This window comes from Sapajus apella, unplaced genomic scaffold (assembly GCF_009761245.1).
Source record: "Sapajus apella isolate SASKATOON/1434 unplaced genomic scaffold, GSC_monkey_1.0 scaffold154, whole genome shotgun sequence".
Classification (NCBI taxonomy): domain Eukaryota; kingdom Metazoa; phylum Chordata; class Mammalia; order Primates; family Cebidae; genus Sapajus; species Sapajus apella.
In genome coordinates this window covers 2,011,125-2,026,306 of record NW_022437094.1, presented here as the reverse complement: position 1 = coordinate 2,026,306, position 15,182 = coordinate 2,011,125, and positions in this window count along the sequence as shown.

The following is a 15,182-nucleotide window of genomic DNA, read 5'->3' as shown; positions in this document are numbered from 1 at the left end:
GAAGGAAGGAAGGAAGGAAGGAAGGAAGGAAGGAAGGAAGGAAGGAAAGAAGGAAGGAAGGAAGGAAGGAGAAAAGAAATAAGAAAGGGAAAGAGAGAGAGACAGAAAGAAGAAAGAAAGAGTGAAAGAAAGAAAGAAAAAGAGAAAGAGAGAAAGAGGGAAAGAAAGAAAGAGAGAAAAGGAAGGAAGGAAGGAAAGAAGGAAGGAAGGAAAGAAGAAAGGAAAGAAAAGGAAGAAAGGGAAAGAGAGACAGAAAGAAGGAAAGAAAGAAAGAGTGAAAGAAAAAAGAAAGAAAGGAAAGAAGAAAGAAAGGAAGGAAGGAAGGAAGGAAGGAAGGAAGGAAGGGAAAATTGGATATAGTGGAGGGGGCAAGAAAATAAGCTCATCAAATTGGAAATTCAAATATATAAAAGAATGAATACAACAAAAGAAAAAGGACACTTATTGGATTTTGCACAACTAAAACAGAAGTTTTTAGTTAACTTTAACTTTCATTAAAAATGCATCAACTGGTAAACTTTTGTGACCTTAATTGACACTAAGACTCAAATTACAATTATACCTTTGGATCCCACTAAATTTAAACAATGAAATCACTGTAATTTTGAGGATAATAGAAGACAATCAAGAGTGCCTCAAGTTAATCACAGGAATTATAGTCCTGCCTAAATTATCCATGGTCATAACACCCATTGCCCTAAAATATCCCACAGTTGTCATAGATACCCTGATCCAATAAATAATAATGCTGAATTACAGATTTGACTCTTACAAATTACCTTAGAAAAATAAGACCCACGGATGCCCTCTTATTAAAATAGATAATATACTTCAAGGAGAAGGAAACAGGGCCTTTAAGGAGTAAAATCCATTATGTAACACCTATTTAGAAAAGGGATGACTATCCTTACTATTCCCCCATTTAACAGAAAAGTTTTTCCTGTCCTTTAAAAATATTGTTATATAATATTTGTGTATATTTTGGGGTTCAGGAGACATTTTGATATCTGTTTACAGTGTGTAATGATCAAATAAGGTACGAGGGATGCCCATTCCCACAAACATTTATATTTTTTGTATTGGAAATGTAACAATTCTTCTCTTTCAGCTATTTTGAAACATACCATAAACTATTGTTAACAGTAATTTTCCTATTGTACTATTTAATACTAGAACTTATCTATTTTATATAACTGTATTTGTACCCCCCTAAGAAACTTCTCTTTATCAGCCATACCCCTTCATTTTCCATTCTCTGCTTATCATGATTCTACTCTCTACCTCCATGAGATTTAAAGTTTTAGCTCCATATTATGAGTAAAAACATGCAACAACTGTCTTTCTGTGTTTAGCGTATTTCAGTTAACAATTGCCTTTAGTTTTATCTAGGTTGCTGCAAAAGACCAGATTTTTGTTTTTTTAAACTGAAGTACATTCCACTGTACATATATACCATATTTTGTTTTTTCATGAATTTATTGATGGACACATGGATTTATTTCATATCTTGGCTTTTGTGAATAGTGTTGCAATGAATATGGGAGGGAGTGCAGATTTTTTTTTGACGTACTGATTTCCCTTACTTTAAATATATACACAGAAGTGCAATTTCTGAATCAAACAGTGGTTCCAATTATAGCTTTCTAAAAACCTACACTCTTCTTCACAGTGGCTGTATCAATTTAAATTTAAGCCAACAGTGTAGAAGTCTTCATCTTTCTCTGCATCTTTTCCAGAATTTGGCCATATATATATGTCTTCTTTTGAGAAATGCTTATTCAGATATTTTTCTCACTTCTAAGTTAGTTTATTTATTTGGTTTTTGCTATTACGTTGTTGGAGTTTCTTATAGATACTTGTTATTACATCCTTGTCAGATGGATAGCTTGAAATTATTATCTGCCATTCTGTAGGTTATCTGTTTTCTTGATTTTCTTTGCTGTTGTTATGAAGAAGCTTTTTATTTTGATGTAACCTCATTTCTCTATTTTTGCTTTTGTTGTCTGTGCTTTAGAGGTTTTACCTAACATATCTTTGTCCAGACTATTTCAACAAAGTTTACTTTTAGTTTCATAGTTTCCAGTCTTTATTTTTATTTTTAATTTTAATTTTTATTTTACTTTAAGTTCTGGGGTACATGTGCAGATCTTGCAAGATTGATACATAGGTATACACATGTGATGGTGGTTTGCTGAATACATCCCCCCAACACCTACATTAGGTATTTCTCATAATGTTATTGCTCCCCAATCTCCCCACCCCTTACTATCCCTCCATTAGCACCCCACCTCCCCAACACACCCCAGTGTGTGACGTTCTCCTCCTTGTGTCCATGTGGTCTCATTGTTCAACACCCACTTATGAGTTAGAACATGCAGTGTTTGGTTTTCTGTTCTTGTGTCAGTTTGCTGAGAATGATGGTTTCCAGATTCAGCCAAGTCCCTACAAGGACAACAAACTCATTGTTTTTTATGGCTGCATAGTATTCCATGGTGTATATGTACCACATTTTCTTTGTCCAGTCTATCATTGATGGGCATTTGGGTTGGTTCCACGTCTTTGTTATTGTAAACAGTCCCACAATGAACATACGTGTGCATGTGTCTTTATAATAGAATGATTTGTAAACCTTTTGGTATATACCCAGTAATGGGGTTCCTGGGTCAAATGATATTTCTATTTCTAGATCCTTGAGGACTCACCACATTGTCTTCCATGATGGGTAAACTAATTTACACTCCCACCAACAGTGTTAAAGCATTCCTATTTATATACATCCTCTCTAGCATCTGTTGTCTCCAGATTTTTTAATGATTGCCACTTTAATTGGTACGAGATGGCATCTCAATGTGGTTTTGATTCTCATTTCTCTAATGACTAGTGATGATGAGCATTTTTTCATGTTTCTTGGCCGCATCAATGTCTTCTTTGAAAAAGTCCCTGTTCATATACTTCACCCACTTCTTGATGGGGTTGTTTGTTTTATTCTTATAAATGTTTTTTAGTTCTTTGTAGATTCTGGATATTAGCCCTTTGTCAGATGGGTAGCTCGTAAAATTTATTTCCCATTCTGTTGGTTTCTGGTTTTCTCTAATGATTGTTTCTTTTGCTGTGCAGAAGCTCTTAAGTTTAATTAGATCGCATTTGTCTATTTTGCCTTTTGTTGCTACTGCTTTTGGTGTTTTAGTCATAAAGTCCTTGCCTATGCCTATGGACCTGAATGGTATTGCCTATGTTTTCTTCTAGGGCTTTTATGGTGTTAGTTCCTAATGTTTAAATCTTTAATCCATCTAGAGTTAATTTTTGTATAAGGTGTAAGGAATTTGTTCAATTTCAGCTTTCTGCACATGGCTAGCCAGTTTTCCCAACACCATTTATTAAACAGGAAATCCTTTCCCCATTGCTCATTTTTGTCAAGTTTGTCAAATATCAGATGGTTGTAGGTGTGTTGTGTTACTTCTGAGGCCTCTGTTATGTTCCATTGGTCTATATCTCTGTTTTGGTACCAGTATCATGTTGTTTTTATTACCGTAGACTTGAAGTATATTTGAAGTCAGGTAACGTGATGCCTCCAGGTTTGTTCTTTTTGCTTAGAATTCTCTTGCCTATGTGGGCTCTTTTTTGGTTCCATATGAAGTTTAAGTTGTTTTTTTGCGGTTCTGTGAAAAAGGTCAATTGTAGCTTAATGGGTATTGCATTGAATCTATAATTACTTTGGGCAGTATGGCCATTTTTACAATATTGATTCTTCCTAACCATGAGCATGGAATGTTTTTCCATCTGTTTTTGTCCTCTCTTATTTCCTTCAGTAGTGGTTTGTAGGTATCCTTGAAGAGGTCCTTCATGTCCTTTGTTAGTTGTATTCCTAGGTATTTTATTGTCTTTGTAGCAGTTGTGAATGGGAGTTGGTTCGTGATTTGGCTCTCTGTCTGTTATTGGTATATAGGAATGCTTGTGATTTTTGCACATTGATTTTGTATACTGAGACTTTACTGAAATTACTTATCATCTCAAGGAATTTTTTGGCTGAGATGATGGCTTCCACCATGATGGCCAAACAAGAACAGCTTCAGAATGCAGTTCCCAATGAGAGTGACACAGAAGGTGAGTGATCTCCTCATTTTCAACTGAGGTACCAGGTTCATCTCAATGGGACAGTTTGAGCCGTTGTTGTAGCCCAAGGATGGCAAACTGAGGCAGGGTGAGGCACTGCCTTACCTGGGAAGTGCAAGGGGCTGGAGGACCACCCCCTTACCCAACAGAGGCCATCAGGACTTTTCCAGCCACTCCAGCACTCCAGCTCAGATACTGTGCTTCTACCATAGGCTTTACAGCTCACAGACCAGTAGATTCCTCCTGGGCTGACATGCACCATGGGTTTCCAGCACAAATCAGGGTGGCCATTTTTACTGTTGCCTGAAACACTTGCCAGAAAGAGCCACCCATTTCCCTGAAAAGAAAAGGCTGAAGGCAGGGAGTCAAGTGATCTAGCTCAGTGGGTGCCACCCCCATAAAGACAAGCAAACTGAAACCCACTGGCTTGAGAGTTTCACAGCCAGCACAGCAGTTTGAGCTCAACCAAAGATGGTTGAGCTTGGTTGGGGGAAGGCGTCTGCCATTATCAAGGCAGTCCACCATTACTGAGCCAGTCTGCCATTACCAAGGCAGTTCTAACCTTACCTGGGTAAACAAAATCACAAGGAAGTTTACACAGCAGCTGGGTGGAGCCCACGGCAGCTCAGCATCACCTTTGCAGGCAGACTGTGACTAGACTCCCTCTATGCTGGGCAGGCCATTTCAAAAAAAAGCAGCAACACATCAGGCACTTAAAAATAAAGCCCCACCTTCTCGGGACAGAGCACATGGGGAAAGGGGCAGTTGTGACCTCTGCTGCAGCAGACATAAATGTCCATACCCAGCAGCGTTGAAGGGAGAAATGTAGCTCCCAGCAGCTTTGAAAGGAGAAATGTAGCTCCCAGCAGCTTTGAAAGGAGAAATGTAGCTCCCAGCAGCTTTGAAGGGAGAAATGTAGCTCCCAGCAGCTTTGAAGGGAGAAATGTAGCTCCCAGCAGCTTTGAAAGGAGAAATGTAGCTCCCAGCAGCTTTGAAGGGAGAAATGTAGCTCCCAGCACAGCACTTGAGCTCTGATAAGGGAAAGACTGCCTCCTCAAGTAGCTTCCTGACCCCCATATATCCGAGACACCTCATACAGGAGAGCTCTGGCTGACATCTGGCAGGTAACCTTCTGGGATGAAGCTACTAGAGGAAGTAACAGGCAGCAATCCTTGCTGTTCTGCAGCTGCTGCAAGTGATTATCAGGCAAGCAGTGTCTGGAGTGGACCTTCAAAAGTCCTGCAGCAGAGGGGCCTGACTGTTAGAAGGAAAACTAAAAAGTAGAAAGAAATAGCTTCAACATCAACAGAAAGGACATCCACTCAGAGACCCCATCTGAAATTCATTAACTTCAAAGATCAGAGGTAGATAAATCCATAAACATTGGAATAAACCAGCACAAGAAGGATGAAATCGCCAAAATCCAGAATGTCTCTCCTCCTCCAAGGGATCACAACTTCTCACCAGCAAAGGAACAAAACTGGTTGGAGAATGAATTTGACGAATCAACAGAAGCAGGCTTCAGAAGGTCGGTAATAACAAATTTCTCTGAGCTAAAGGAACATGTTCTAACCCAATGCAAAGAAACTAAGAACCTTGAAAAAAGGTTAGACAAAATGCTAACTAGAATAACCAGCTTAGAAAAGAACATAAACTACTTGATGGAGCTGAAAACATAGCACGATAACTTTGCAAAGCATACGCATGTTTCAATAGCTCAATCTATCAAGCAGATGAAAGGATATCAGAGATTGAAGATCAACTCAATGAAATAAAATGAGAAGGCAAGATTAGAGAAAAAAGACTGAAAGGAAATTAACAAAGCCTCCAAAAATTATAGGATTATGTGAAAAGACCTAATCTACGTTTGATAGGTGTTATTGAATGTGACAGGGCAAATGAATCCAAGCTGGAAAACACTCTTCAGGTTATTATCCAGGAGAACTTTCCCAATCTAGAAAGACAGGCCAACATTCAAATTTAGGAAAAACAGAGAACACCACAAAGATATTCCTCAAGTTTCTAGTCTTTTGCTTAAATATTTAAGTCATTTTAAGTTGATTTTTCTATATGGCAAAAGATGAGGATCTAAGTTAGTTTTCTGCACGCTGATATCCAATTTTTTCCAGCATCATTTATTAAAGTAACTGTCTTTTCTCCATAGATGTTCTTGGAAACTTGGTTGAAAATTGTCTCGCTTCAAGTTCATGGATTTACTTCTGGTTATCTATTCTGTTTCATTGGTCTATGTGCCTTATTTTATGCCAGTACCATGCTGTTTTTATTACTATATGTTTGTAGTATAATTAAAAATCCTGTAGTGTGATGACTCCAGATTTGGTCTTTTGGCTCAGGTTTGCATTAGTTATTCAGGGTTTCTTTGTGATTTGATAGGAATTTTAAAATTATTTTTTCTATTTATGTGAAGAATGTCATTGGTATTTTCACAGAGATTGCATTAAATGTGTAGATCACTTTGACTAATATAGACATTTGAAGAATATTAGTAGCTCCAATTTATAAGCATGAAATCTTTTCCCATTTTTTTTGCATTCTCTTCACTTTCTTTTATTAGTGTAGTATAATATAGCTTGTAGAGATCTTTCACTTCTATGAAGAAATTTATTCCTAGCATTTTATTTTTTGTAGCTATTATAAATGAAAATTTTTCTTGAATTTTTTTTCAGATTGATCACTGTTAGTATACTACTATCATACTAATTTTGTATGTTAATTTTGTATCCTGTAACTTCACTTAATTCGTTTATATGTTTTAAAAGTTTTTTAGTGGAATCTATGTTTTTCTGTATACGAGATAATATTGTCTTTAAACAAGAATACTTTGACTTCTTCCTTTCCAATTTAGATGTCATTCATTTCTTTCTCTTGGCAAATTATTTTGTCTAGGACGTCCAGTACTATGTTGACTAGAAGTGGTGAAATTGGACATCCTTGACTTGTTTCAGATCTTCGTGAAAATACTTTTGTTTTGTTTTCCAGTCAGTATAATACTATCTGTAAATTTGACATATATGGCCCTTATTATATTGAACTGTATTATGTTTATATCCAATTTGTTTTTCTTTATAATAAAGGAATGGTGAATTTTATCAAATGCTTTTTCTGCCTCTATAGAAATGACCATGTGTTTTTTGTCCTCAAGTCTGTTGATGTGATGTATAACATTTGTTGTGTATATTGAACCATCCTTGCATTCCTAGGATAAATCCCACTTGATCATGGTGAATTATCTTTTTATTGTGTTGTTTAATTCGGTTTGGTAACATTTGTTGAGGAATTTTTGCATCTATGTTCATCAGGAATATTGGCTTTTAGGTGTTTTGTTTTTGTGCTCTTCTCTGGTTTTTTATGAGGGAAATACTGGCCTTTCAAAGAAAGTTCACAAATATTTCCTCTTCAATTTATTGAAATAATTTGAGTAGAATTGGTATTAGTTTACCTTTAAATGTTTGGTAGAATTTAACAGTGAATCACTCAATTCCTGAGCATTTTATTTATGGCTCAGTTGTGTTACTGCTTCAATTTCATTATTAATTATTGGTCTCTTAAGGTTTTTTATTTTGGGGTCAAGATGGTTGACTAGATACAGCTGCAGTTGGAGGCTGCCACCAAGAATAAAAATGGTGGGTGAATCCTGCACTGGCAACTGAGGTATCCAGGTTCTCTCATTGTAACTGACTATGCAGTTGGCATGACTCAGAGAGTAAGGAAAACCAGGGTGGTGCAATGGCCACCTGAGAGCCACACAAGACAACAAGAGCTTCCACTCCAGCCAAGAGAGGCAATGAGTGATCATGCTATCCTTCTGGGAAAACCATGATTTTTCCATGAATCTGTGCAACCCCTAAATCAGGAGTTCCCCTTCATGAGCCTATACTACCAGGGCCTTGAGTCCAAACCACAGAGTTGTACAGATTTTCAATGGTCACATGACTTGAAATTGTCTAACACTATGGAGTTCTTTGAAGGGACGGTTGGCCATTATCACTGTGGCTGTCTGCTGCCTAAGATGACTTAACTCTTCAGGGGAGGGTTGGTAGCCATCACTGTTGCTGCCAGCTGCCAAATTCAACGGAGCTCCCAGGAAGGGGTAGCAGCCACCATTACCACAACCACAGTCTGCTGTTCTTCCCCTGCTGGTGCTGGGGAGTCTGGATGATTTGGACCATCAACAGCATAGTAATTGTGGGAGATCATGGGCAGATTCCCTCTTTAGGACAAACCCTGACCCATCCCTCCTCACTGGGTGGGGCCTCCCTGCAGGAATTATAGAAATTCCAGCCTGGGATCTAGGGACAGAACTCTAATCTCCCTGGGACTGAGACCCTGGGGTGAGGAGTGGCCCTTGTCTCTGCAGATTAGCAGAGTTAATGTTTCCCCCTTTTGGATCTGAGAAAACCAGGTATTCTGGACAGGTGGGATTTCCCCCAGCACAGTGCACCCCCTCTGGCAAGGGGCACCCAAAGTGCTTTAAGTAGGTCTCAGATCCCATGCCTCCTGACTGGGTGAGAATCCCCCTAAAGTGGTTGCCAGACAACATATACAGGAGCGTTCCCACTGGCATCAGGTTGGTGCCACTCTGGAGCAGAGAGCCCAGAGGAAGAAGTGGCAGCCATCTTTGCTGTTCTGCAGCCTTCACTGGTGACATCATTAGGTGCAGGAGGGACCCAGGCAAATAGAGTCTGGAGTGGACAACCCAACAAACTGCAGCAGGCCTACATAAGAGGGGTCTGGCTGTTAAAAGAAAAACAAAATGCAACAACAACAGCATCCACAAAAAGTCCCCCAAATAAACCCACCCAAAGGTTAACAGCCTCACATATCAAAGCGCGATAAAATCACAAAGATGAGAAAGAATCAACAACAACAAATGCTAACAACTCAAAAAGCCAGAGTGCCTATTCTCCTCCAAATAATTGCTACATCTCTTCACCAAGGGCACAGAATTAGGTGGAGGCTGAGATGGATAAATTGATAAAAGTCAGCTTCAGAAGGTGTGTACTAATGAACTTCACTAAGCTAAAAGAACATGTTCTAAACCAATGCAATGAAGTTAAGAACCGTGATAAAACATTACAGGAGTGGTTAACTAGAATTGCCAGTTTAGAGAGGAACGTAAATGACCCAAAGGATCTAAAAAACATAAAACGAGAACTGCACAATGCAAGCACAAATATCAGTAACTAAGTAGACCAAGAAGAGGAAAGAATTTGAGAGCTTGAATACTATCTTGCTGAAATAGAACAGGCAGATAAGATTAGAGAAAAAAGAATAAAAAGGAATAAAAACAATCTCTGAGCCCTATGGGGTTATGTAAAAAGACTGAATCTACAACTGATTGGGATACCTGAAAGAGACAGGGAACATGAAACAAAGTTGGAAAACATACTTCAGGATACCATCCATGAGAACTACCTTGACCTAACAAGACAGGCTAACACTGAAGTTCAGGAAATCAAGAGAAACCCAGTAAAATACTCCATCAGAAGAACAACCCCAAGACACATAATCAACAGATTCTCCAAGGTGAAAATGGAAAAAAAAAAAAAGTTAAATACAGTCAGAGAGAAAGGCCAGGTCACCTACAAAGGAAATACCATCAGACTAGCAACAGATCTCTCAGCAGAAACCCTACAAGCCAGAAGAGATTGGGGGCCAATATTTAACATTCTTAAATAAAAGAATTCCAAACCCAGAATTTTATATTCAGCCAAACTGAGCTTCATAAGCGAAGGAGAAATAAATTCTTTTTTAACCAAGCAAATGCTGAGGGAATTTATCTCCATGAGGTGTGCCTTGCAAGAGCTCCTGAAGAAAGCACTAAATATGGAAAGGGGGGAAAAATAAACCTCACCAGCCACTGCAAAAACACACTGAAGTACAAAGTCCAATGAGACCAAGAAGCAACTAAATCAGCAAGTCAGCAAATAACCAAGTAGCATCATAATGTCTGAATCAAATTCATACATAACAATATTAACTTTAAATAAAAAAGGACTGAGGCACAAATTAAAAGACACAGAATGGCAAACAGGATAGAGTCAAGACCAATTGGTGTGCTGTATTCAAAAAACCCATCTCACATTCAAAGACATACATAGGCTCAAAATAAAGGAATGGAGGAAAATTTACCAAGCAAACGGAAAGCAGAAAAAAAGCAGGGTTTGCAATCCTAGCTTCTGACAAAACAGACTTGAAAACCACAAAGATTAAAAAAAGACAAAGTAGGGCATTGCATATTAGTGAAAGGATCAATTCAAAACGAAGAGCTAACTGTCATAAATATATATGTACCCAATACAGGAGCACCCAGATTCATAAAACAAGTTCTTAGAGACCTACAAAGAGACTTATAAACTCTCACATAATAATAATGGCAGACTTTAACACTCCACTGTCAATATTAGATTATCGAGACAGAAAATTAACAAGGATATTCAGGACTTGAATTGAGCTCTGTATCAAGTGGACCTGATAGATTTCTACAGGGCTCTCCACTCATAAACAACAGCATATGCATTCTTCTTGGTGTCACATGGCACTTAGTCTAAAACTAATCACATAATTGTAAGTATAATAAAACACTTCTCAGCAAATGCAAAAGCACTAAAACAAAAAAAGGAAAAGCAGTCTCAGAGAACAGCACAATCAAATAAGAATTCAAAATAAAGACACTCACTGAAAACCACACAACTACGTGGAAATTGGACAACCTGCTCCTGAATTACTCCAGGGTAAATAATGAAATTAAGAAAGAAATTAAGAAGTTCTTTGAAACTAATGAGAACAAAGAGGCAATGTACCAGAACCTCTGGGATGCAGCTAAAGCAGTGTTAAGAGGAAAATTTATGGCACTAAATGCTCACATCAAAAAGCTAGAAAGACCTCAAATTGACAGCCTAATATTGCAAGTAAAAGAACTAGAAAACCAAGAGCAAACAAATCCCAAAGCTAGCAGAAGACAAGAAATAACTAAGATAAGAGTGGAACTGAAGGATATAGAGACATAAAAAACTCTTCAACAAATCAATAAATTCAGGAGTTTTTTTTTTTTGAAAAACAAAAAATAAAATAAAATTGATAGACCATTAGCTAGACAAATAAAGAAGAAAATAAAGAAGAATCAAGGAGACACAATAAGAAAAGATCATGGGGATATCCCCAATGACCCCACAGAATTACAAACAACCACCAAAGAATACTGTAAACAACCCTGTGCAAGTAAACTAGAAAATCTACAAGAAATGAATAGACTCGTGGACAAATAAACCCTCCCAAGACTGAATGAGGAAGAAATTAAATCCTTGAATAGACCAATAACAAGTTCTGAAATTGAGGCAGTAATAAATAGTGTACCAACCAAAAAGAAAAAAAAAAATCCTGGAACAAGATGGATTTACAGCTGCATTGTACCAGAGGTACAAAGAGCAGCTGGTACAATTTCTACTGAAAATATTTTTTAAAATTATACAGGAGGTACTCCTTCCTAACTCATGAGGCCAACATCATCCTGATACCAGAACTTAGCAGAGATAAAATGGAAAAACAAAACTTGAGGCCAATATCACTGATGAACACTGATGAAAAATTTTCAATAAAATACTGGCAAACCGAATCCAGCAGCACATCAAAAAGCTTATCGACCACAGTGAAGTCAGCTTTATACTCAGGATGTAAGGCTGTTTAAATATATGCAAATCAATAAGCATCATTCATCACATAAACAGAACTAAAAACAATAATCACAGGATTGGCCATTTTGTAAAAAAAAAAAAAAAAGAAAGAAAAAGGAAAAACAACAACAACAACAAACCCAAATGATTAGCTCAGTAGACACAGAAAAACCTTTGATATGATTCAATATCTGTCCATGTTAAAAACTCTCAATAAACTAGGTATTGATGGAACATACCTCAAAATTATAAGAGCCATTTATGACAAACCCACAGCCAATATCATACTGAATGGGCAAAAGCTGGAATCATTCCTCTTGAAAACTGACCAGAAAAAAAAAAAAAAAAAAAAAAAAAGGACGCCCTCTCTCACCTCTCCTATTAAACATAGTATTGGAAGTTCCAACCAGGGCAATCAGGCAAGAGAAAGAAATGAAGGATATTCAAATAAGAAGAGAGGAATTCAAACTGTCTCTCTTTGCAGATAACATGATCCTATATCTAGACAACCTCAACATTTCAGACCAAATGCTTCTTAAACAGATAAGAAAATCCAGCAAAGTCTCAGGATACAAAATCAATGTGCATAAATCATAAGCATTACTATGCAACAATAATAGACAAGTAATAAATGAACTGGCATTCACAATTGCTGCAAAGAGAATAAGATACCTTTCAATACAGCTAACAAGGCAAGTGAAAGACCTCTTCAAGGAGAACTACAAACCACTGCTCAAGGAAACCAGAGAAGACACACAACAAAAATGGGAAAAAAATTTCATGCTGAATATTGTAACAATGGTCTTACTTACCAAAGTAATTTGTAGATTAAATGCATTTTCATTGAACTACCATTGACATCCTTCACATAATTAGAAAAAAATACTTTAAAATTCATATGGAACCAAAATAGAGCCTGTATAGCTAAGATAATCCTAAGCAAAAAGAACAAAGCTGGAGGCATCATTCTATCCAACATCAAACTATATGACTAGGCTACAGTAATCAAAACAGGATGGTACTGGTACAAAACCAGACACATAGGCCAATGGAACAGAAAGAGAACTCAGAAGTAAGACTGTACATCTACATCCATTTGATATTTTATAATCCTGACAAAAGCAAGCAATGGTGAAAGGATTCCATATTTAATAAATGATGCTGGGAAAACTGGTTAGCCATATGCATAAAATTGAAACTAGACCCTTTCCTTACACCTTATACAAAAAATTATCTCAAGATGGATGAAGTACTTAAATGTAAAACTCTAAAATAAAAAAAAACTCTGCAAGAAAATCTAGGCAAAACCATTCATGACATAGGGATGGACAAATATTTTATTATGAAAACATCAAAAGCAATTGCAAAAAAAGTAAAAATTGACAAATGAAATATAATTAAAACTCAAGAGCTTCTTTATAGCAAAAGAAACTATTATCAGCGTGAACTCACAACCTACAGAATGGGAGAAAATATTTGCAATCCATCCATCTGACAATGATCTAGTGCTCAGAATCTACAAGAAACTTAAAACAAACTTACAAGAAAAAAAAACTCATAAAATGTGTGCAAAGAACATGAACAGACACTTCTCAAAAGACATACACGCAGCCAACAAACATAAAAAAAAGTTCAACATCACTGATTATTAGAGAAATGCAAATCACAGTGAGGGGCCATCTCACACCAATCAGAATGGAGATTATTAAAAATTCAAGAAACAACAGATGCTGGTGAGGCAGTGGAGGGTTAGGAACACTTTTACAGTTTTGGTGGGAATGTAAATTGATTCAATCATTGTGGAAGATAGCATGGGAATTCCTCAAAGACCTAAAACCAGAAATACCATATGACTCAGCAATCCCATTACTGGTCCAAAGAAATATAAATAATTCCATTATAAAGAATACATGCACGCATATGTGCTTTGCAGCACTATTCACCATAGTAAAGACATGGAATCAACCCAAATGCCCACCAATGGTAAACTGGATAAAGAAAATGTGATACGTATACACCATAGAATATTATGTAGCCATAAAAAGAATGAGATCATGTTCTTTGTGGGGACATAGACAAAGTTGGAAGCCATTATTTTCAGCAAATTAACACAGTAACAGAAAACCAAATACTACATGTTCTCACATATAAGTGGGAGCTGAACAATGAGAGCACTTAGACAGGGGGAGGGAAACAACATACACTGGTGCCAGTCAAGGGGTAGTGGTAGGGAGAGCATTAGGATAAATAGCTAATGCATGTGGGGCTTAATAGCTAGGTCATGGGTTGATAGGTTCAGGAAGCCACCATGGCACAGGTTTACCTATGTAATAAACCTGCATATCCTGCACATGTATCCTGGAACTTTAATTTAATTTAATTTAAAAATATGTATTTTTTCTATTTGTTATGGTTTCATCTTGGTAGGTTGCATTGTGTCTAGAAGTTTATCCATGTCTTCTATGTTTTCCAATTTTTTAGCATATATTTGTTTATAGTAGTTGCTATCTTTTTAAAAAAGTATCTATGATATCAGTTTTAATGTATCCCTTTTCATCTATGATTTTATTTATTTGAGATTTTTCTTTTTTTTCTTAGTCTAGCTAAGGGTTTTTCAATTTTGTTTATCTTTTTTTGAGACCCAGTCTCGCTCCATCGCCCAGGCTGGAGGGTAGTGTTGCAGTTTTGGCTCCCTGAAACTTCTGCCCTGTGAGTTTAAGCAATTCCCATGCCACAGCCTCCAGAGCAGCTGGGACTACAGGCTTGTGTCATCATGCCCAGCTAATTTTTTGTATTTTTAATAGAGACGGGTTTTGCCATGTTGGCCTCAAGCTCCTGACCTTTTCCTGTGGCTATGGTGGCTATGTTGCCTCCAAAGCCAGCATCATATTGTAGGTGATTATGTGTTTTGGATGTGTTCATTAAAATAAACTAAAAGATTTCAGGCTTCTGGCTGGGGATGGTGGCTCATGCCTCTAATCCCAGCTCTTTGGGAGGCCAAGGTGGGTGGATCGCCTGAGGTCAGGAGTTCAAGACCAGCCTGACCAAAATGCTGAAACCCCATCTCTACTAAAAACACAAAAAATAGCCAGGTGTGGTAGTGTACACCTGTAATCCCCATCTTCTCGGGAGGCTGAGGGAGGAGAATCGCTTGAATCCGGGTGGCAGAGGTTTCAATGAGCCAAGATTGTGCCATTGCATTTTAGCCTGGGCAACAAGAGCAAAACTCCATCTGAAAAAAAAAAAAAAATTCAGGTTTCTTCTAGAGTGTCATGGACACTCTAGAGGGCAACACACTGAAAATAATAATAATGATGATTCTGAGTATTTTCCGTGTGTCAGTCACTGTTTTTGCTGGTTTACATGTATTTAATA